This window comes from Gadus chalcogrammus, chromosome 18, assembly GCF_026213295.1.
Source record: "Gadus chalcogrammus isolate NIFS_2021 chromosome 18, NIFS_Gcha_1.0, whole genome shotgun sequence".
Lineage (NCBI taxonomy): Eukaryota > Metazoa > Chordata > Actinopteri > Gadiformes > Gadidae > Gadus > Gadus chalcogrammus.
The window spans coordinates 19,086,764-19,109,862 of record NC_079429.1 but is presented as its reverse complement, the minus strand read 5'-3'; the positions used below and the strand labels follow the sequence as shown (position 1 = coordinate 19,109,862).

At 45.8% G+C, this 23,099-nt stretch overlaps 1 pseudogene; it reads right to left on the bottom strand.

Annotated features, from left to right (window-relative positions):
* LOC130371059 (exocyst complex component 2-like) overlaps positions 1 to 21,497 on the bottom strand; it is a 28,299-nt pseudogene extending 6,802 nt beyond the window's left edge.
* Between the last annotated feature and the right edge of the window lie 1,602 nt (positions 21,498 to 23,099).

The following is a 23,099-nucleotide window of genomic DNA, read 5'->3' as shown; positions in this document are numbered from 1 at the left end:
TAAAACTTCAATAGCCCAGGCTTTTATTTGTTTCAATCACTGAACTTTCGAACAAAACTCTTGCTCAGCAAAGATGGGAAATACTATAACATTTATTATTTAAACCAGTATGAATATTCCTACTGTAAGTAGGCCTATACACATTACCAGGCTATCGAATAACGCCTAAACACACACACACACACACACACACACACACACACACACACACACACACACACCACACACACACACACACCACACACACACACGTAATCGGGAGAGACGGGAGAATTCCCGGTGGGCCGTTAACGTTTCGGGGCTGTCGGGCTGATTATTGCGGGATAACAATATTGCAGAAAAGTTCCTTGCAGCGCCGTCTGGCAGCCTGAGCTGTGCGCCTGCAACCTCAACAGATGCAACACTCAAACTGTCAACGTCGCAACCAAGTCGATTTTGTCTAGAGGGGAGTAACTGAGCGGCCCCTCCCGAAGTGGTACACCCCAGGTGGGCCTTGAACTGCGATTGGTCAGGAAGACGTAACAGCTAATGACAACATTGAACTCTCGTGCAGGCTTCAACAGAGTGACAAACAAACACACAATTTTGTGTTGTTCCATACTGCTAAACAATAGGCCGATTACAAAGTACCCTGCGCCTAACAAAAGCCAAACTAAAAACGCAGTTCAACCACATAGGTCTCTTGTTTCAAAATTGCCCTAACAGTGGGTGTAACGCCCTTAGACAGTATAAAGTATATTCAAACTGATTTAAGATCTGTGAAAATCTCTGGGTTCTGGCAGATTTTCAGATTTTTCAGCACCAAATAAACCGCTGCTGTAGGCCATAACCCTGGGCCTACTTGTAGAGGTATTTCTGACATCCAAATGTTAGATATAAAATTACATAGAAACAAAGTAAACATAAATGTTTCATAATAAACACCACGCTTATGACTTGTGAAAAAATTATCGTATGACTAATGGTCGACTTCATAGTGTGGGTGAATTGCTTTCAGATGACAAACGAAATTGCTTCTCAGAGACAGCCCTAATACAAAGGTTGAATATAAAAAAGGAGTGCGGTGAGGTGAGGAATCATGGTGTGCTGTCTGAGTCTCAGACCTTCACAACATGGCCCGGCTGGTGCTGTTACCCCCCAGCTCGAATATGAGACCACGGGAAACCCCCACCTCCATTGACTTCCCCTTACCAGAAACACCAGGCGCCCCGATGTTCCCTGCACCCCTCCCCCACCTTCCTCCGTTGCCCTTCGCTCAGCCTCTGCGTCAAACGCCGATTACACGAAATGCAACGACCAGGAAACACAAACCAAAGCACACTGTTGAGGAACCCCCAGAAACTCACCGGCGTGGGACTGAATTCCTCCTGAGCGCTGCTGAAGGTGTTCGGAGAGGCGAGGTCCACCGACGTGCTGATAGTAAAAACGCGCACACACACACACACAAACACCCACACAAATGAGTGCAGATTTATTTTGATTGTCATGTTTGTGATTCTACTGCATTCAAATGTACATGTGAATACAGACAGGGATATACACAGGGGGCACTCACTGGGAACTGTCGCTGTCCGTCTTCATACTCAGCTGCTCCATGCAGCTGATGAAGGCCTGAATTTCACCATGGGACACATTACTCATTTGAATGGAAAGACATCCTCATAAAAGAGCGCATCTTTAGTTTTCAACCAGTCTCAAGAATTAATGAGACCAATTTCTGACTCGCCTTTGTATTAATCATCGAGCGGTAGGTCTTTAATCGGAATCCCCTCAAAAAGACTATGGCTGTGTTACAATCGTAATAGGGCAGCCTTAGCCTCGTTTAACATATGGGATGCCCTGTATGCATGGCTAGGAGGAGGGGGGCGTACGGCCTACCTTCATGATGACCACGCACAGCTCTGATGCACGGTCCTGGGCCAGATCCAGCTGGAGAACCTACAGGAGACACAAAAACAGTTCCACATGGAACAGACACTCTGTGGCATCAGATAAGAGTCGGATGGATGCTTCAGTTTAAAAAGTGACTTGGGCTCCACCCAGCTATTGGGTATTTTCTACTTGCTTCAAAGATTTTGAATCTCTCTTAAATATCATTAAATAGAGAGACGGTTGCTTATGGCGGTGTGAGGATTAAAATGATGAAGGCAGGATGATTAGTTGAGAAGATACTCCGAACCATCTGTGGTAATCTTACATTGATCTCCCCAGGTTTGGTTTCCATGGGCTCTGTGAGTGACTGTAGCATCTGGACCACGCACTGCTCAAACTGGGCGGGCTGCACAGGACAGCAGGCACAAAGAACATCAACAGGGAGGACATTAATAACGTCTTGCTATCAATATACCACCGATGAACAGAAACAGCAAAGCATTTATCTGTGTAAGGTGTCGGAGTCATAATTAAGAACAAACGTTACTCTTCCTGTTTCCACACAAAACAAACGGTTTAATATAAAGAAATGTCTCGGCCCTCAGCAGTTTAGTTTGCTCTGGGACATTATATTGAAAGGCTATGCATATGCAATGTTGCAACTCAAGTCAATTGCTTTTGCTTTGCCTGTTTTTTTAGTTTTGAGAAGTAGTAATTTTAATGAATACATAAAAAAAAGGGTATGACCTATAAAGTAGCCACAGTGGTTAAGCTTAAATGTGTTAGTAAAATTTCATTATTGGTAGTTACTTTACAATAAAATGTATGAATTAAGTACATTTGTCATAAGAAGTGAAACAATATATCGCTGTCAGTACAGTGAAGATGTTCATAAAACCAAGTGCAAGTACTAACAATCGCTAGGCTAACCCATTCCCTGTGTACAGCAATGATAGCAGCTGCTGCAGATGCTACACAATTAAGTATATACTAATTTCAAAGAAATGCAGTACAAAACTAACATCTAAATAAATCGAGATTATCTAAATTATTTAGATAATCAAAAACATGTATACAACTTATCATGATGTGATGGCAAAGGCATTATTAACTCATTGACTTAGTCAAGAACAACAGGCCTTATTCTAATGTATTCTCTGGTTATCAGGGTTTGCTCTACATCAAACAACAGGTTGTCTGTTGTGGTGGAGTGACCTTACCAGGCTGGTGAGTCCCTCATTATCAACCACCCAATCCTCTTTCTCAGCAAGCTTCTTCACATCTGAAGAGGGAAAAAACAAGAACATCCGATCAACTACCCTTGAAGTCACGGATAGTTTCCTAACAATAAACGTGGTTCGATTTTACATTTTTATACGCACAGTGGCACATACATACGCATGTACAACCCTATATCACTGTGATTCAAAAAAATAATAGCCTTTACGACATGGGGTTAATTAATTTTATGTAATATTATATTAACCATTCACTTTTATTATTAACGCTTTTATCAACCAATAGTTCTGCAAGCAACCAGCCGCTGAGGCCTTGTACAAATGATGAAGTATCCGATGCAGGTGAGGCGGCCCTCACCCTCGGTGGTGTGCTGCAGGCTGACCAGCAGGCAGTGCACTCTCAGGTCCAGCAGCAGGTCCTGGATCACCTGCAACAGATCATTGGGAATCTCCAGTGTGGCTAGAGCATCATGGCAACACCTGGAGGGAGAAGAAGTTGGCGAGTGAGTGAGTGAGAGAGGAGAGAGATGGTTCATTGAGCCATAGTCAGAGAAATGGCTAAATCTAAAGCCCATAATCACTTAATTCTAGAGCTGTCAGTTAAACGCGTTATTAACGGCGTTAACGCAAACCAAATTTAACGGCGTTAAAAATTTTAGCGCGCGATTAACGTAATTATTTTATATTAAAAAAAATAAAACATTTTTTTTTTCTTTGGCTCAAAACAAAGAAGCAGTAGCCTGACTGCTATGTTCAAATGACATTTGTTCAAAGCAGTCGTTTAATTGCACTATAGGCTTTTTTTGTATCGTCCTGTTTTGATCAGTATATGCCAATGTTGTTATCAATAAAAAATCATTTGCACAAGGCAAGCCGATGCAATTCACCATGTTGATAAGAGAATTAAAATGAGAAGAATTATGGGACAAAAAAATCAAGGGATATTTAGCATAGAAAAATAATTTGCGATTAATCACGATTAATCGTGAGTTAACTATGACATTAATGCGATTAATCACGATTAAATATTTTAATCGCTTGACAGCTAATTCAGGAGAAAACTGAATAAGTGGGTCTTGGTGAACCTTTGAGGGTTATTTTGATAAAATCTAAAGTAATGTTTTAATAATAGGGGGAAATCCCGTTTGAATTCAAGAATCTCAAGCTCATCTGGTCCTATGCCACCCAATGTTTCAGTTGATCTACAACCTTTATGACTGTAAGGACAGTCATAACGACTGCATCATAAACGACTGCTTTGTATGTAACTTATTTCCTCATAGGCAGAAGTTCTCCAGCTTAAAAAAGACTTACCTACCCTTTAATGACAATTACGAATAATCACAAATAACGGTTCAGTTTGAAAAATATATATATCAAAACATTGCCGGGATGGATGAGGTCAATTGGAAACAGAAAAGCAACCACGGTACATGTCAGTTTCCACGCAGTGGTGGTGGTGCCGTACCTGACGGTGTGGATGACCTGCGTCACCCAGAGGCCCGTGAGCTCCGTCTTGTTCTCCCAGCCCCCGTAGAGACCCAGCTCCCCCGGGGGAAGCGTGGCCGGCAGGAGGGCCCCCCGCACTAGCTTCACAAGCCGGTGGGTCAGTTCCTCTATCATTTTCTAGACACACACACACACACACACACACCACACACACACACACACACACACACACACACACACACACACACACACACACACACACAACACACACACACACACACACACAACACACACGGTTGTGTTTGCTATAGAAACAGGTGATGCAGACAGAATCTGAACATGCTTTGGGAATGAATATGTGCAAAGTGCAACACACCTTAAAATCATTCTGTCTCTGCCGGGCATTCTTCTTGGACCTCTCCACTTGGCCGGACTTCTCTCCGGTCTGCAGTTTCAGGGTGTGAATAGGATCCCAATATGAAAAGTTTAAGTCATAGCAGGATGGAAACAACTACCATTGATTCATTCCAGACAGGTTCGCCACATTATCAGTGTGTCATTATGTTAACGGAATAACTACATGAAACTGTTCCATGAAACTTCCATAAGCTGCATGAGCCTTTGGTCCTTAACACATGACAGAATGTGTTGGGTTAAGGAGTCTGGTAGTGCCTTGTAGCTTGCAAGGTAGACTGCCTATTGTCTTCAATCCTCACACTTGGCATGTGCGTTGAACAGTGTCTCATTGAACATACTGATCGTCCACTCATCATATACTGAATAAATATTTAATTAACTCATTCATTCATTGCTTTCCAATTGGTTGAGTCTGGCATGGATTTCTTCACATGAATAAAGACGCTTGGGCCTGACCTCGCTGAAGAGGCTCCCGTTGACGTAGGAGATCCAGAGCTTCCAGAAGTTAGGCAGCTGACCGATGACCACGTCCGACAGCTTCTCCACAAACTGCACCTGTTGGGGGGTCTCAAAACGCCAGGCTGTGGCACGCAAACAGGCACACACAGACAGACCACTTTTTAACAAAAATACATTCTATACAGTATACCTGCTGTGCAGCACAGGGCATTTTTATACCCAAACACAAGTTCTGAAACAGGGACTCACTGCTGGGACGTGGCGTACGCAGGCTGCCCCCCCTCTTCAACGAGGCCGTGTGGCTCATCCTCAGAGCCGAGGGTCGGGTATCCCCGTCGAGGTCCAAAGCCCCGACACCCACTGAGAGAGAGAGAGAGAGAGAGAGAGAGAGAGAGAGAGAGAGAGAGAGAGAGAGAGAGAGAGAGAGAGAGAGAGAGAGAGAGAGAGAGAGAGAGAGAGAGAGAGAGAGAGAGAGAGAGATTAATTTGAGAAGTGAACTCGCATTAATAAGATAACATACTTTGGATATCAAATAATCAAATATCTCAATTTCATAACTCCACATTCCTGGTTGAGCCTCGGCAGGCTTTCACACCAAACAGACCTCCCCAGGCACTCCCCACCTCTCTTTATTTGTCTTCTGGTCCGGCCTCTCCTCTGGCAAGCCGTTGAGAGAATGTCCCGCTGTTTCGACCCTGAGACTAGGAGGGTAGGCTAGGGGGGAACTGGGCTGTTTGTGCACACCGGGGTGTCAGCCTGGTTTTTGATCGCCTTCGCTGGGCTCCGGGAAACATCTGACCCTATCCCGTTCACGAATGAGGTGCAGCAAGGCGCCACTAGATGGCGATATAAGATCACACGGTGGAACAAAGCTGCATGGACTTATCCCAACAGCAATTCCCACTCCCACTACCCCGTTCCGTTGGAATGATTCCCAAGAAAATAGCATCTAGAGGAAATGCATTAATGGTGATGCAAAAGTGAAACTCGTACGTCTTACTACCCAGCTAAAGAAAAAAACCAAAGGAGACTGGCTACAGTACGCACACCGCCTATGTATCCTTATTGCAACCCCAGCGGCAGGCGGCTCCCAGCTCTCCTACACACGAGTTACTCGCACTCATGCACAGCGAGCCGATGAGTCACGTACACTTGTAAATGCACACATTGGGGTGGCAAAATACCAAGCCGAATAGATTTGCAATTACGTTGTTTCTTTGGTGCTCCAGTCTCATGCATGCAGATATGATTTCTGAAGAAACCCCCAAATGAGTCAGGCTAAAGACCATGAGACATTCTCTTCACTGAGGTGCAACACAGGCACACTTAAAGCGAGTGCAGACACACATCACGACATAAGCCCATACACACGCAACCCCACTTAGGGGACAATACAGTCCTCTCATTCCAGGAGCAGTTCCTCTGCTCTTTTTACATGCCCGAGAACTGCTGTTGATCCAGGTGTCGGAGGGCTGAACATGGCGTCCTCCATACTAGCATGTGCATAGATTTAACGTGGGGTTGAACCTACAACGTGCACAATGTTTGGGTGTGCGTGGTTGTGGGTGTAGGTGGGTGTGGCTGGGGTGTGTGCGCGCGTGTTCTATTGCAATGGAGTATTCTGAATTGTTACTTGAACTAATTGATCAAATGACATATTTACATATCTCTTTGCTCTTTGTATTTGTGTAAAAAATGAGCCTCTGTCTTTGCAGACTTCCTGGGGCTGATGCTCCTCTGCAGGGTGATGGGCTTCCTGTTCCCCGTAAGGTCGTCAACCCCCAACACACACACACACACACGCATGCCTACCTTCTGCTTATACACACACAGACATGCAGATAGGCACACGCACATCCCCCAATGTCATTTGTATACACAATATATCACAGCGAATAGATAACCACAACTCCTATTCTACCACACACACATGCCTACTTTCTGCTTATATACACACACACACACACACACACACACACACACACACACACACACACACACACACACACACACACACCACCACACACACACACACACCCCAATGTCGTTTGTATACACTATATATCACAGCGAATAGATAACCACAATTATATTCTACCAGGGTTAGGGTTATGACACACACACACACACACACACACACACACACACACACACCACACACACACACACACACACACACACACACACACACACACACACACACACACACACACACACACACACACACACACCACACCTTAATAATTTGCTAATTGATTGGTAATAATTAACAGATTCACCCCAGAGTAGGACGGGCTGAGCCTTTAACTGTGACCACATGTTGCTCCGACACAGCGTATCAACACCGGGATCAGTGTGCATTGACAAAGTTATTTTCCTATAGACACAATTTGCCGCTAATTGTATTGACCTTGGCAGGCATGGCGTTGTACAGGAAATCAGATCACCACAGTGTATAATTGGATCGGGCACAGCCAGATTGCCATAACAAGAGCGTGCACGATGGAAGCATTTAGAGACACTTCGGAAGCAACTCCAGGCCCGCTCCACTTTCCTCATATCCCAGATTCAGGATTTACATTGAAACAGAGACAGATGGACCCAGGAGTCAGGGTAGCTAACATGGCTGCAGAACCGGATCTGGACAACACCACCTTATCCTCTAGCTACACCTGCAATGGATTGAATGTAGTGCATACTGCTCAATTATAGAACGAATACATTCTGGGCTTTTGACATCAAGATAACATCTGGCTACATTTATCTGGCCGTTTTCTCTCACAACAATTACAGATTAAGTAAGGACATTGTCCGCAAAGGATGAAAGTCAAAATATATTAATTTGTAAATCCCTTTATCTGCTTTTTAATGCAGGCTTGGGCAGAGGTTTTGCAGACGGTTGTGGAACAAGAATGAAGAACAAGAGGGAGAGAATGCTGGGGGGGAGATATTAACGCCCTCTGTTAGAGCAGGCGTGGTAAACAGTGTGTGTGTGTGTGTGTGTGTGTGGTGTGTGTGTGTGTGGTGTGTGTGTGTGTGTGTGTGTGGTTTGTGGGGTGGGTGGATGTGGTTTCTAATGGTGGGTATCTGTGGGCTGCTCAGGTTGAGGGATGTTCCTGAGAGCGTTTTTCTGTACCCAGGCCAGGGTAGGGTACGCAGAGAGCGGGAGACAGATCGGGGGAAGAGGGCTGGTGGTGGAAGGGCAGGGGGAAAGGATGGGCGAGGAGGGACAGTGCGGTAAACAGCTACCAGGTGTGTATGTGTTAGAGGAAAGAGGGTCCTCGTCTGAAGAGTGTGACAAGAGGGGCGACAGGAGACAGCTGCTGCAGAAAAAAAAACCTGGTGGGAGGGGGCTCTGCTTGTGTGTCTGTGCGCGCGTTCGTATGTGTGTTAACATGCTTGTGCACCAGGGTAGGAGATTCACATTTGTTTTTAATGGGCTTTTTTGCCCCTTTGTAATTCATTTTGGGCATTTTTATTATTTCCATTTGATAGAATCTTGGGGATTTATGAAAGAAAATTATATAAAACCAGAAAGGCTTTGCAAATCATATATAACTATGTTACGGGGGCATTCAAAGCATGAAGCATAATATTTTTTAAGAAATTACAAGACAGTGGCATTCATGTGTGTGCGTGTGCATGCATGTGTTTGCGTGCGCATGGGAGCTAGGTATGTACAAGTGGCCCACAGAGCCCAAATATATGTACAGTATGTAAGTAAGTATGCAATCTGAAGATTCATTTGACTGTTTATCGTGCCCCCACCAAGGGGGCCTTTCCCCGGACATGATAAGGAGGGTTTGTTTGAACTGAGGCAGCAGCAACAGCAGTGAGCGAGCGGATCAGCACTGCTGATCAATCAACCTGAGCCCCGGAAACTACTGTTAGCCTTAGCATCTGACATGTTTATATTCCACCTCCACTATGTGAGCCAGCCACCCACAGAGCACGCACTCTGCACGTACGTATGAGTCTGTGTGTCAAACTACGGTGTGTGTGTGTGTGTGGTGTGTGTGTGTGTGTGTGTGTGTGTGGGTGTGTGTGTGTGTGGTGTGTGTGTGTGTGTGTGTGTGTGGTGTGTGTACGGACATATTGCTAGAGTATCTCATGGATCTCTCCTGAACAGACAGTTTTACATCCACATTTCCCCCCCTGGTCTGATAATTCAAAGCGAGAAACATCTTAATTGGGATTAATTGTTCCAAATCATCTGTGCGGCCGCATTCAATGTACATGTGCGTGCGCATGTGTGTTTGTATGCGCTAATATGCCAGGCCATGTAACCTAAATCCAAGTTAACCCCCTCCCCAACCACATCAACGCACAACACACACACACACACACACACACACTTTCATCTGATCCATTCGGATGTAAGAAAATAAACATGCTGCGGCCTCTAGCAGCACAGGCATGGCGAGGGGAAAAAGAGCAAGCGAGCGAGAGAGAAAGGGGGGATGACAGAGTGGGGAAAGGGAGGTCAGAAGAGAACCACTGCAGCAGAATAGCAGCTGGGGTGCGGCACTCTGAGCCAGAACGAGATTCACATGACACTCAACACTGATGAGAAATGCTAAATAGGGACTTTACATTCTGAGGGTGAGTCAATTCCAGTGTGTAAATGTGTGTGTTTATAGTAAGTTACCTCTCTGGCCAGTAATGAACTCATCCCTGCAGTTCTGCAGGAGCTGCAGGATCCACTTATGCTGAGCGTAGATGCATTGCCAGGCGGGTCCCCTGGAGCATGGAGGTCAGACAGGTACCTGGACAAAAAAAAACAACACACAGAATATCAAAACCAATCAAAAAATGATTTTAAAAAAACGCATCGAAAACGAGGCTATGGGTTTCTCCAACAGAATCTCTTTTCTTATGGCAAGACCTCAGGGAAAAACACATCAAACATCCCATCTCATCGCATCCCAGCCCTAATCATCCCCTCAGCCGATGTTTACGTCCTGGGCATCCCCCCAGTGATCCGTGGGGCGCAGGGCTGAGTCACTCCCAGGGCTGCGGCTTGGCTCCGGTCGCCTGGCGCAGCAGCCTCTGCTCGCTCACTCGTTTGTTCCTCGTTAGGGGCCGTCCTTCAAAATCCTTGCGTAGGGACGCAGGCACGCAGAGGCAGTTCTTACAGGCCTGTTGTGCGCGGACATGTGCCTGGGATGCGTGCACGTCCATCACTCCCACCAACCCACCCAACCCGCCAACCCACTCACGCCACAAGGAGAGTAAACAGGAGCCCCGTGGGCGTTCAGAGACGCGCTAAATGCGCCGGCATGAAAGATGGGCCGTGCGGTCGATAGCCGCTCTCTCTCTCTGTTCCGATGGATCGCTCTCAACAATAATAAACCAGCCCAGAGACCACAACTATGGAGGGGTAGGTGGGATCGAGAAAATCTAGAACGTGAGAGGAAAGTAGGAACAGAAAAGACAGAACATGAGAGAAAGAAAGGACAAAACGAAATGAACGCAGAGAAAACATGAAAAGACAAAGAAACATGCAGCAAGAAGGAGGAGAAAGACAAGAGGGACTGAAAGAACAGAAGGTTGACGGGATCAGTGAAGACCCAGGGACAATGGAAAGGCGGGGTTCAGGAAACAAGAGGGCCTTCAATGGAGTGGTTCTAGGAGTTGTAAGGATACACAGTCATGGCCAACTGGGTTAAAAATATGTTGACCGTGCCCTGGCACCAACATGTATTGCAGGGCTTCAGAAAAGACCAAATGAATCATGAGCAGGGATGTGTGAATATTGTTTCCTTGTTACATTGACGGAGAGAGCGCATGCGTGCAGAGACCTGATGTATCTCTTCTGGTCGTGGAGGGTGGACGGGGTCTCCAACAGCTTCTCCAAGAGCAGGCTCCTCAGAGCCCCGATCCTCATCTCCACCTCAGCGTACACTACGGAAGGACACAGGGAGCCACAACAGAGTTTAATGAAAGGCAGGTGGATGTGATCCTTTTGTAGGTCTTTTGTCGGCGGGGATAATTCAGGAAGAAACCAGGACAAATTATAATACTGAAAATAATTAACTTTGGTAAAACGGGTTCACCTTTTTTGAAAACGGGCACCTCAGTGTTTCCAAACAGGGATTTGGCTTTCTCATAGTCGTTGATCACCACGTCGTAATCGCCCTAGGAAAGGACAGAATTGTGACTGGATATTACAAGCTTTGGCTGGTAAAGACTAGGGCTGAACGATTAATCGAATTTAAACCGACATTGCGATGTAATAGAACGAGATATGCAAATCGCAAAGGCTGCGGTTTTTTTTGGGGGGGGGGGATTTGTTTCTGTTACTGACTTGGGATTAGTAAGATTCGTATTCATTCTTATTTTACAATTTAATAGTTAAATAAAGGTATTATAATATCAACTCATCTCAACACATAGGCCTGGCAAAAAGGAATGAGTAGTTTATATGTTGACTGCTTCCTATGTTGTGTTATGTTTGTCATACACCAGAAGGATTAATTGCTTGTTTAGTGAATATAAGGGAACATAAGGAACTTTAAAAAGAAAATCGCAATCGCAATATTGGTCGAAATAATCGCAATTCGATTATTTCCCCGAATCGTTCAGCCCTAGACCATTAGTTTTTTTTTTTATTTTGATTTTTGTACTGCCAAGCAACTGTGATCACTTTTCATTTTAGCCCCTTTAGCCCCACCTAATGGATGACAAATATTTATACATTTCTTTGCCTCAGTGCAATACATTTCCAGGGCATTTAACAAATATTTGGATAACTTTGAAACGAAAATCTTCTTGATTCACAGGGGCCTTTAAAAGCCTTTGTCATCCCACTTTTGGTGGCAGTTATATTTTCTTCCACAACGCCCCAAGCCCCATTAAATTCTGACCCTGGTGTGCTTAGTTGTGTTTGTGTGTGTGTTTACCTTCTGGATATTGCGCTCTATGTTGAGTGGCAGGTTGAAAAGGAACTTGAACCTCTGCAGGACGTTGAGGGCGTTGCGGGTGGAGTCCGCTTTGTCCTTCCGTCCCAGCACCTCCTGGAACAGAGTGTCTGCAGTGTCGCTCGCCCCTACCAGGCAGAGCAACAGACACATAGAGAAAGACACAGACAGAAAGAGAGAGAGACACAGAGACAGAGACAGAGAGACACATACACACAGAGACAGACAGACAGAGAAACACACACAGAGAGATAGACCGACAGAGAGACAAAGACAGAGAGACAGAGAGTGAGAGACACAGACAGACAGACAGACAGACAGACACAGAGAGAGATACAGACAGACAGACAGAGAGAGATACAGACAGACAGACAGACAGACAGACAGACAGACAGACAGACAGACAGACAGACAGACAGACACAGACAGAGAGAGAGAGAGAGAGACACACAGACAGACGGACAGAGAGAAAGAGGGACAGAGAGACAAGAGAGAGCGAGAGCGACAAAAGTGAGTGAGTGACGGAGGAGCCACAGAGTAAACAAGGGGCTGGTAATTGTATGTGTTGGGTGACGGTAGGGGAGGAGGAGAGGAGGGGAGGGGGGGTACTGCAGAAATAAACATGGACACCATATTTCCCTCCTGAAATAGGGGCTCTCTGGTTTTCCTCCTGATGGTCCAGACTGTCTGACCCAGGAGACAGGCCGAGCCACAGAGCACCGATATGACGGCTATCTCTGATAATCCGCCACCTCGACCGGACCACACTATGCATGCTACGCCTCCGCTTTGTGGGTGGCCTGTGGCGGGCTAGGGGGGGGAAACCCCCAAATAACAAATTGTTTAAATCAAACCACCCTGTCCCCTGTAAGGTGAGAGACGGGGCTGAGGGGAAAGACGACTAGTTCACATTTCTCGTGCATGGCATTACTGACGAGCTGTCATGAGGTTGCGATTCGGCCGGGGCACACTGTGGGATTGGCTGATTGGTGTGTGGTTGTGTGTGTGTGGGTGTTGTGTGTGTGTGTGTGTGTGTGTGTGTGTGGTGTGTGTGTGTGTGTGTGTGTGGTGAGGACCCACATGACTGTGGCGGGTGGGATGAAAAGCCTTGTCCTGCCGGGGTGGTTTATTTACCCTAGACCCAGGGAGGAGAAGGAACCAGCTTTATTGACCCTCCGTTATGGCAGTCACATACAGGGCCATGGATCTGCTGACATGAAGCTCGGTGTGCAGCCAAAGGACTTTAATAATGTGTGTGTGAGTGGTGTGAGATCCAAATGTGTTGAATGGATGAGGCTGAACTTATGCTGCTAGAATAAACCTAAACTTCCTATGCTTTCAAGTGTTAATTCATTAAGATTATCATATTAGAAAATACCATATTTTTTCTTGCCGGCCTTTTATTCCATAATAGCCAATGTATTTTTACGAGTATGGTATTATCCTTCTGGTATGCTGACGCCTATATAAAGATTCCCATAGGCAGTGGGAGCAATTGCTTACTTGTATGCAAATGGCAAGCAAATAAATACAACGGAAATGAGGGATCTACCATGTGGCAAGAGAATAAAAATGTGTACATCTGAAAACTTTAGAAAATGTTTAAAGTTGCAGCAATCCACCAAATGGATAACTTCAAGAAAGGAACTCTGGGCTTTGCAGCAGGAAAACAAAGCGATATAGACATGGATGTCTATGTATGAATCTACTTTTTAGGACAAAATAACCCAGTTCTTTTGTACAATACCATATTTGGAACAGATCCACACGCCATCTGCTGGCATCATGAATGCCTATTTGTCCTGAGACTAAAGAGACTTTCTAATTATCCTTGAGGTTAGGCACTTGGAGAGACGGATTTCTTACTGTTGAGGACGTTTTCGAGACGCTGGGTCATGGATCCCTCCACCTTCTCCGTGCCGTCTGACTCCAGCTTCTGGTGGATCGCTGAAACACAAGTCCCTATTATTCAATAATCAATTGGGAATAAACATGAGCATAACTGTAGGCGTTCATAAACGTTGTGTGTGGGAAGCAGAGAGGGTAGGCCATATTAAAAACAAATATTACAACAATTATTTTGATGGCTCTCTTTGTGTTCTGAAGCAACTCCCCACACTGTCATGCTAAATTCCGCTTTGCATCCAGCTATTCCGGAACAATTTTAATTTCGGCAAGTGAAGGTAAAACAATAAACAGCTCCAACCCCGGTGGTTGATGGTAGATAACCTCCACCCCCTCCACCCCCAAACCCAAAGATCTCAAGACGCCTGGAGACACTTCCGTCAGCCCTCTCCCTCCCCCCTCTGGTCCGCGCCAGTTTCCCACGCGACTCTGGCCCAAAGCATGTCTCTCTCTCCCACCGTAACCACACGGCCTCCTGGGTTCACCTGACCATCCCCGGTCAGCACACCAGGTTTTCAACATGGCCCCCTAGGAGAGCTAGGAAGCAAAAATGATGCCAAGAGGGGACATGTGACTTTACTGGCAGGGAGGGCAGGGGAGCGAGAGCGATGGAGGCGAGAGCGAAGAAGAGACCCTGGCTGTCCATATGAATAAAAAACCATGTGCAGTAGTGAGGGAGAGGGGCAGTGGTGGGTTTATTGACAGAGTGAAGGAGGACTGGAGGAGGTTTGGGAGGCCTGCTCAACTATGCACTAAACACATACCTGACGATCCAAGAAAAAACCCACGCGATGACAATCTTCTCATTTCAGTAATGCCATTACAAACTAGGCAGGGAAAATCGAAAAAAACATACCTATCGCTGACTTTATTCATATTTTTTATATAGCAAATTACACATATGCTACCCGTTTTGCGTTGGCTGTTCTCTCCTATTTCCCCCGACACACTGGGGTTGAGGTCGGCACGCAGCTGAGTCATAGTGTGGGTTGTCCGAGCAGAGCCTACATACCGTGACACTTGTATCGACAACTCTTTGGCCGATGCTGTCACTGTTTACAGGGAAGCAAAAGTGTTCCCAGACCCGAGACAGAACAGGGGTCTTTAGGCTCTGGCTAAACTTCTGGCATTTTACAGGCTCTACATTAGCGATGTGCTAACTTGCTTTTGTTGACATTCCAAGAAGTTTTTGTGATTGGCTACCTACTAAAGGGGCCTACACACTGCAGACTCAAACCAACAGCCAACTGCCTATATCCGACCACTCTGGTGCCTCTCGTTTAAACCGTTCGGCAGTAAGGTTGCATTAAAACACACTACGCAGACTACTGCCAACTACACAGTAGTGTTTACGTTTTGCGCTTGCGCGAGATGCAGGCGCTAGTTTCGTGAAGCTAGCACCTCCCACACACCCGCTGATTTGCTGGTTGTGTGCTAGCGAATCATTGGTTGTGTGCTAGTAGCACACAACCAATCAAAGGCCAGAAACCTCAGATGCCAACGCTCTCAGACTTTGCATGTTGAATCGGACCAGACACTGTCCGCGTGGTTCCAAAAGTTTCCAGCACAGCTGAACACACGGAACAGATTTGTTCCCGAACTAGTCCGAGTATCCAAAACGTTTCAGATGGCCGACAGTGTGTAGCAGCCTTACGTGTTGGGTCAAAGTAGCAGCAATGTGACAAATAACAAAAGGAAATCGACTGCATACGCAAGATTTAATTCACGTTTCAATACATCTTTTGTTATTATTTTAACAATATAATTGTTCTCATTCATTATTAATTAAACCCTACGGTTCAGCACACCGAATCGTTAGCCCTACACTGTACGATCCTACACTGTACGACCGTACAAAAATACATGTAACAGTACACCTTTATAACAAACAGTCAGGGAGAATCGAATATTGCGCATTCAGCATTCATGTTGGGGAAATCAACAAGGGAACAGAAGCATTCTGTATGTACATATGCAGCGCCACATCTTACAGGTTGGAGCCTCGAGGAAAGCTACGAAAGGAAGGGATCGGCAGAGACACTGGAGCCCCCACCCTTCTAAGTCCTGTCTAGTCTCTGTGGAGCAGTCATAGACGACGTGTAAGGAAGGGTCAGTTTATACAGGGGAAAAAAGGGATCCAAGGCACTGTATACATATGCATGAAATAAAAAAAGAAGAGACACACACACACACTATCTCGGTCTCAGTCCCTCGTGGTAGGTCTGCTTCTTGTCTGCGCCCCCCTCCATCCTCCCCTTACCAGCATCCCCCCACTCCGCTGCCAGCTGTGTGTCCTCTGCAAGCGGTCACACACGCATCCAGGAGAGGGGGGAGGGGGGGAATGGGGGGATGGTGGTGGGTGGGCGTCAACGTCACAGCTAACCTAAACAACCTAAGCGGCGGGTCAGGCTCCGGATGACACGCGCAGCCCGGACCCGAGGAAGAGATGGCGCTTCTGCTTCCACTTCCTGGTACTGTCGAGACTCCCGAGGAAAAAGATTGAATAAGAATACAGCGTCCCTGGATTCTAAAGCTGGAGATGTTTTGACTGAGGGAGCGGGTCCTGGGAATCTGGCATTTTTCTTGAACACGGTAGCTTGTCGTTTCCTGTATTGTCGGGAGACTTCCTCTTCACACAACAATGAGAAAAAAAACGTCCAGTTTCAACATTTCTTTTGTGACCCCCCCCCCTCCCCCTTCGTGACAGTCTGTCAGTCAGTCAATCGGCCCAGGCGGATGTGTCCCAGGAGACACTGAGGAGCATAGTTCAATTTGTTCCCCAAAGCTTGCTGACAAAACAGTCCCCCCCTCTTCCAACCTACCCCACTGCCTAACCCCCCCCCCCCCTTCTCCTTCAGCACTTTCTGCTGGGGCTCATATGGAGAGTTTATAGAACAAGTTGTTTCCTGTGTAACCCCCCTCTCACTATCTGACCTTTGATCCCCTGTAAATCCGAGCAGACTCCAAGACCCCCCTATTCCCATGCCCCAATAATAAGTTTACCTGAGTGCCCTATTCACATTTCCAACTCGTATTCTTGCGGAGAGGCAATTCACCTTGTGAATTGCCGTCGTCGTGAAGGTCCAATGTATCTTTATAAACTATTAAGAAAAAGTCATGATTGTGTTTGTTAATGTAGCCTTATTTAGACCTGGCTGACGATGGACAGCAATGTGTATAGGAAGTAGCAAACATTAAAACGAATGGCGAGGGTAAGTATAGAACAGCAAGTTGTCTGTTTCTAAAAGTGAATGGAAATATTTCACATTAATGCAATTGGAAGAGAGACCCACATCAGCCCTCTGACTGAACGAGTGCAAATACGAGAGGAAACTATCAATGAAAAGGGAAGACAGCCAGGGAGAGCAAGAGAGAAACTGTGCAATGCGTAAGATGTAAGGCAACTATTTGCGTCCTTCTTTGACTTTTCTCTTCCGTGTAGCTTGTTATGCTTTCCAGATCTGGCCAGCCACTGTACGTTTCCAGCCAGCCATCGGCACTGCACTGCACTATTAATAAAAACCCAGACTTTCCTGAGAGCCATCAATAAAATTCTCACATGCAGGCAGAAGAGAAAACAAACTGGGACGAGAGCAGAAATACAGGAATTTATGGGGTGATTGAGAGGGCTGGAAGCACTACAGGCTAAACATCAATTAGTAGCCCGCACCACTTTTAAAACTGACTGAGCATAACCCCAAACCACGGGCTGAGGACGTATGGTTTCCCCAAGTATTTTGTAGTTGCGCCGGAGTTGAGGTTTAATTGGGAAGACTCAAAAACCGCAGAGAGAACTGCCAGACACTTGACAGAGAAAGAAAGGATTCAACCATGTTCTACACTAACTGCGCCTGGCTAGGAGTGAATACACTGCTGTCTACAAGGTAGCACGCTACCACTCTTCCAAATCTCTTGGGTCAGGCATTAACATTATCGCAATCAATTCACTGAACCACCTTCATGAAACCACTCCCTGGGTAACGGGTCATCCGAGTCCGTCAGTGGTACAGTGACTGACCTTGTCGCTTCCCAAGAGGCGATGGGCACAGATTGGGCACGCTCAGGAGAGGGGACGTCGTGAGAACGGCTGCGTATTGTTCCCGTTGCTCATATCTCGCCCGTTATCAGCCCTATCAGTCCTAATGCTTGGGCCCTGCATTGTGTTTGGCTTCTCAGTTTATTTACATTCAGCTACCAACAATGAAAACACTGCTACTTTCCCCAAACGGGCCACAACAGAGAAAGAAATAATAATAATAATGACAAGAGGCAGCATATTTTCTTATAAATAGTGCGAGGGAAGTAACAGGATGGCAATATGGGAGCGGAAAGTAAACAGACAAAGCATATGAATGATAAAGTGGAACAATGATTGGAGCTACCTGGCGGAACAACAGCCACTGGAGAGACTAGGAGTAGGTCTAGAGACCGGGAGCAGCTGTAGAGATGAGCTGCACTGCACTGAATGGCAGGTATTGCTGATCTCCATTTAATGGACGAGAAATAAAGCCTGTTGAAGTTGGCAAACCTCGCCCGTTGCGGCAGGGTCCTTGCATGTTATCCAAATGGGGCTCTTTAATCAACTGGTGTTTAACTCACGTATGTGAGTGTGTATGGGAGAACGGGGGTAACTATGTTTCTCTGTGTGTATGTGTCTCTTAGATCGTGCACAAGCGCGTACTGTTGTGACTGTGGGTGTAGTCAAGGGGGTCTTACCTAACACATGGCACTCTTTCCAAACAAGAGCAACAAAAATAAATGGGCTAAAGAATAACAGTTTTGAAATATGCGTATTCATTAGCGCTCATTCGCTCTGCCAGCCCAACAGACGCGCGAAGGAATACAAATCTCACCTGCCAGAGCGTCCTGGGCTTCAAAGAAGGTGCTGAGGCCTCCCTTGACATAAGCCAGACTGCCTTCGTTCTTCTTAGTGGCCTGCTTCTTCAGGTTGTTAGCTGCTAAGCGCAACTGGCGAATCTGAAAAAAATAATAATAACGTTCAAAAACAAAGAACACATTAAAAGATCTCTTAGGATTGCATTTGATCTTGGTAATGTGTGACGTAGAGGATCCTGTGTGTGCGTGTGTGAGTGTGAGTTCGAGGGTTTGTTTGATGGGCTCAACAGGCAAAAGAGAAAACAATGACACGCAGGTTTGTCTTTGTGTCAGTGTCCTGAGTGAGGCGTCCTTGGCAGGAAGAAACAGCCACCCAGCCAGGTCCAAACAGAGGGCCCCCCTGTCCAGGCTGGATCCGGGGTCTGGGTTACCGAGAGGGTACGTGAGGGGGGGAGGGCGCCGAGGAGGACGGAGGAAGCCAAGACAGGCCAAAATAGCTTGGCACCGAGCTGACATGGCAGAGAACACGCGCTACAGAGCGCTGGGGTTAAGGGGTCAACTCTAGGTTCTGGAAGAATCAATGAACCACAGTGGGCCCTTTATACAATATTTTTGCAAAGAACCGATTTCAGGTTCAGGTGTTTGATAATTATTAACCGTTAGAATGGTTTAAATTTAACAGGCCCAAGGGGGACTTAAACAGTTCAACCTCTATCTATTTAAGGGGCTCTGTCTCTATGCAGCGTTAATAGACGACGAGGTCCAATAGGTGTTTATTTGTTATTTAGGTACTATTTTATAATGTTTCGTTTTTCAAATGGTTCTTTGCAAACAAGAACAATCCTTTGGATAAAAGTGTGAAATGAATTGTAGTCAAGTAGAAGGTATGATTTGTAAACAGGAATAGAAAAATAAGATAATATATTGTGACAATAGCTTCTATTTAGAACAACTGCCTGCATGGTCAGAGGTGAAGGCAGAGTTCTTTAGAAAGTTGACCATTGGAAAGTGTACAGTTCCACAAACACACAATAAACGTAATGCCTTAAAGCAATACTCTTAGGGACTTGTTGTCTTTCAAAATGATGTAGGAGGTTGATAAAAAAAGGAGCTTGCGCTAACATTAACAGCGATTTCATTGTTTATGTTAGTCTTTGTTATTGGCTGGCTGTTGTCTCGATACATGATACAGCACACTGCTTCTTTTGTTTTCTGTTTCTGTACCGTTGACCAACAGATCTTCAGTCATTTCAGAATATAGATATAATTGACATTTGTTTAATTGTTTATACATGCTAACAATGAACATTAAAAAAGTTCGTAAAATGTGTTTGCTTCTTATTTATTTTTACAATCCGTTAGATGAGCCCACACAGTGCGTGTAGACCTACACGGCATAGTGGCATACACTAAAGCCTTATTAAAAAAAAAGCCATTGCCCTCATATGTTTTTTCTATTAAAGATTACAGTACATGCAACATGTTGCACAATTGTTATTGTGGTAGGACATACCCGGTGCCCGAGTGGTTCTCTATGAGGTACCAGGTGGCAGAGAAGTTCTCACTGGTGAAGTCCCCACTCATCCCCGGAAACGTCTGCTCCATGTCCGTCTGAAGGAGTTTACCCTTGGGAGAAGAGAAGATGAAAGGATAATAATAAAATCCATACATGAACACAAACCATAAAATGTGTGCATGAGATTGATAAAGAATAACAATTTATGAATGAACCGAGTGCACAAGTTAATGCATGACTGACACTTGAACAAGATTTTTTCATTATTTTTATAGATAGATATATGGATTTATAATACCGGTATATGATTTATATTAATAAAAAAAAAAGCAAAATAACAGCATTATTTTATGTTAACTGATTCATTATCATTATTATTATTATTAACTTTTAAATCAAGAATTTTTTTCATATCTACAAATGTAAATCAGTCCAACTTTTATACAAATTTAGTTTTGAGCTTTGAATGCGATCTTGAGATCCTACGTTTTTGATTTGGAATGTATTATTGAATCATGACTTCCAGCAGGAGGCAGTCTATAGCCAAGTGGAAGCCAAGCTATTAAGCCCCGGCGTGGGAAGCGCCCACTGTGACGCCTGGGTGCCCCTGGAGGACCCAGGACTCATTACACGAAGTTTGATCTCTCCTAATGACCCATGGCCTACACAAACAAACCCTACACACACACCACACACACAACACACACACAACCACACACACCCCACACACACACACACACACACACACACACACACACACCACACACACACACACATACACACACACACACACACACAACACACACTCACACGTGCATCCTTTCCTTTTCCCTTTGCCCTCAACTTAAACCCTCACCCCGATCTTACCTCCAGCCCCTCACTCATGTACCCCAAACACCCTCCCCCCTCCCGACCCCACCCCCGACTGCCCCCGCGTCCAACTTTAGTTTTCCTGTAATCCCACCCCACACACACATACACACACACATAAAACATATACATCGACACAAACACACACACTCAAACAATCATAGACACACTAACACACATAAACATAAACACAACCACAAACCCAGGCACAGAAGCAGGGCTTCTGCTCGGATAGTGCCACTGCTCTGTAGAAGATAGTTTTTTCCTGTGTTTCTCCAGCGTTTTGGTCTCCTGCTTGCTGCTGGAGCCAATCGACACGCAGCCATGGGCCCAGGCTCTGGAGCGTCACAACGAGACGCTACGACAAGCAGCAAACCTAACAACTCATGTTTAGGGCTCTTTTTAATTTGTACGTGCGTGCGTTAGTGTGTGCGTGCCTGCTGTGTATGCGTGCGTGCATGCGTGTGTGCGTGCGTGCGTGCGTGCGTGCGTGCGTGCGTGTGTGTGATAGCATGCCTGAGGACGGACCACATGTGTGGACCCGTGCAGACCCCGCGGCGCTGCTCCTGGGGGTCTCTCCGGGGGTCTGGACTCTCAGGTACTTGTGGTTAACAATCAGGGGCAGCCAAATGGAGGTATGCTAAACACACACACATGTACATACACATTTGTGTGTGTGTGTGTGTGTGTGTGTGTGTATGTGTGTGTGCGTGCGTGTGGCACACGCACGCACACAGCTGTTGGCCCGTGTGAAGGGTCCCCAATAAAGGGAGTTGGGGGCTGTGACCTTCAGGGGGCTCTGTGCAGTTAAAGGGTTGAAGGACCTGTGGTCCAATCAGGGCTCTGCTGCTGTGGTGTGAATCCCCGGGCGACGCCGTCCACATGGCCTTCACTCCTCCCGCTCTGTTCCCTAACCTTACTATTGGCACAGTCCCAGGGTGAAATGGAGTCTCCCTTCTCAACTGAGGACATATAATGTAAGAGTATTTAATTTGTTAGTATTGGTTGTGAAACAACTCATTTGCAACACTTTTTTTTTTGTCTACATTCCTCCGTTCAGAATCTAATTTGAACTTCTTCTTTTTTACGGTTTCGTTTTCTGAGGGGCAGGAAACTTTTTCTTTTCAATCAAGAAAAGCATCAAATATATATTGTTGCCCCAAAACTAAATTATATAAATGGAATATTCACACAGCTCACACTGAGTAACATCCCCAGTCTCTCTGTCTCTGTCTCTGTCCCTCTCTCTCTCTCTCTCTCTCTCTCTCTCTCTCTCTCTCTCTCTCTCTCTCTCTCTCCCTCCCTCTCTCTCTCTCACAAACACACACAGACACACACACACACACACACACACACACACACACACACACACACACACACACACACACACACACACACACACACACACACACACACACACACACACACACACACACACACCCTCGCAGGAAGGAGGAGGACAGGGAGCTGTTAGCTGTCAGCAGAGCAGATTTATGACGTCTAGTCTCACTTTGAAGAGCAGCTTCTGTTTGGATAGAACGACTGCTCTAACTGTCAACCAGTCACTTGACTGACACACACACACACACACACACACACACACACACACACACACAC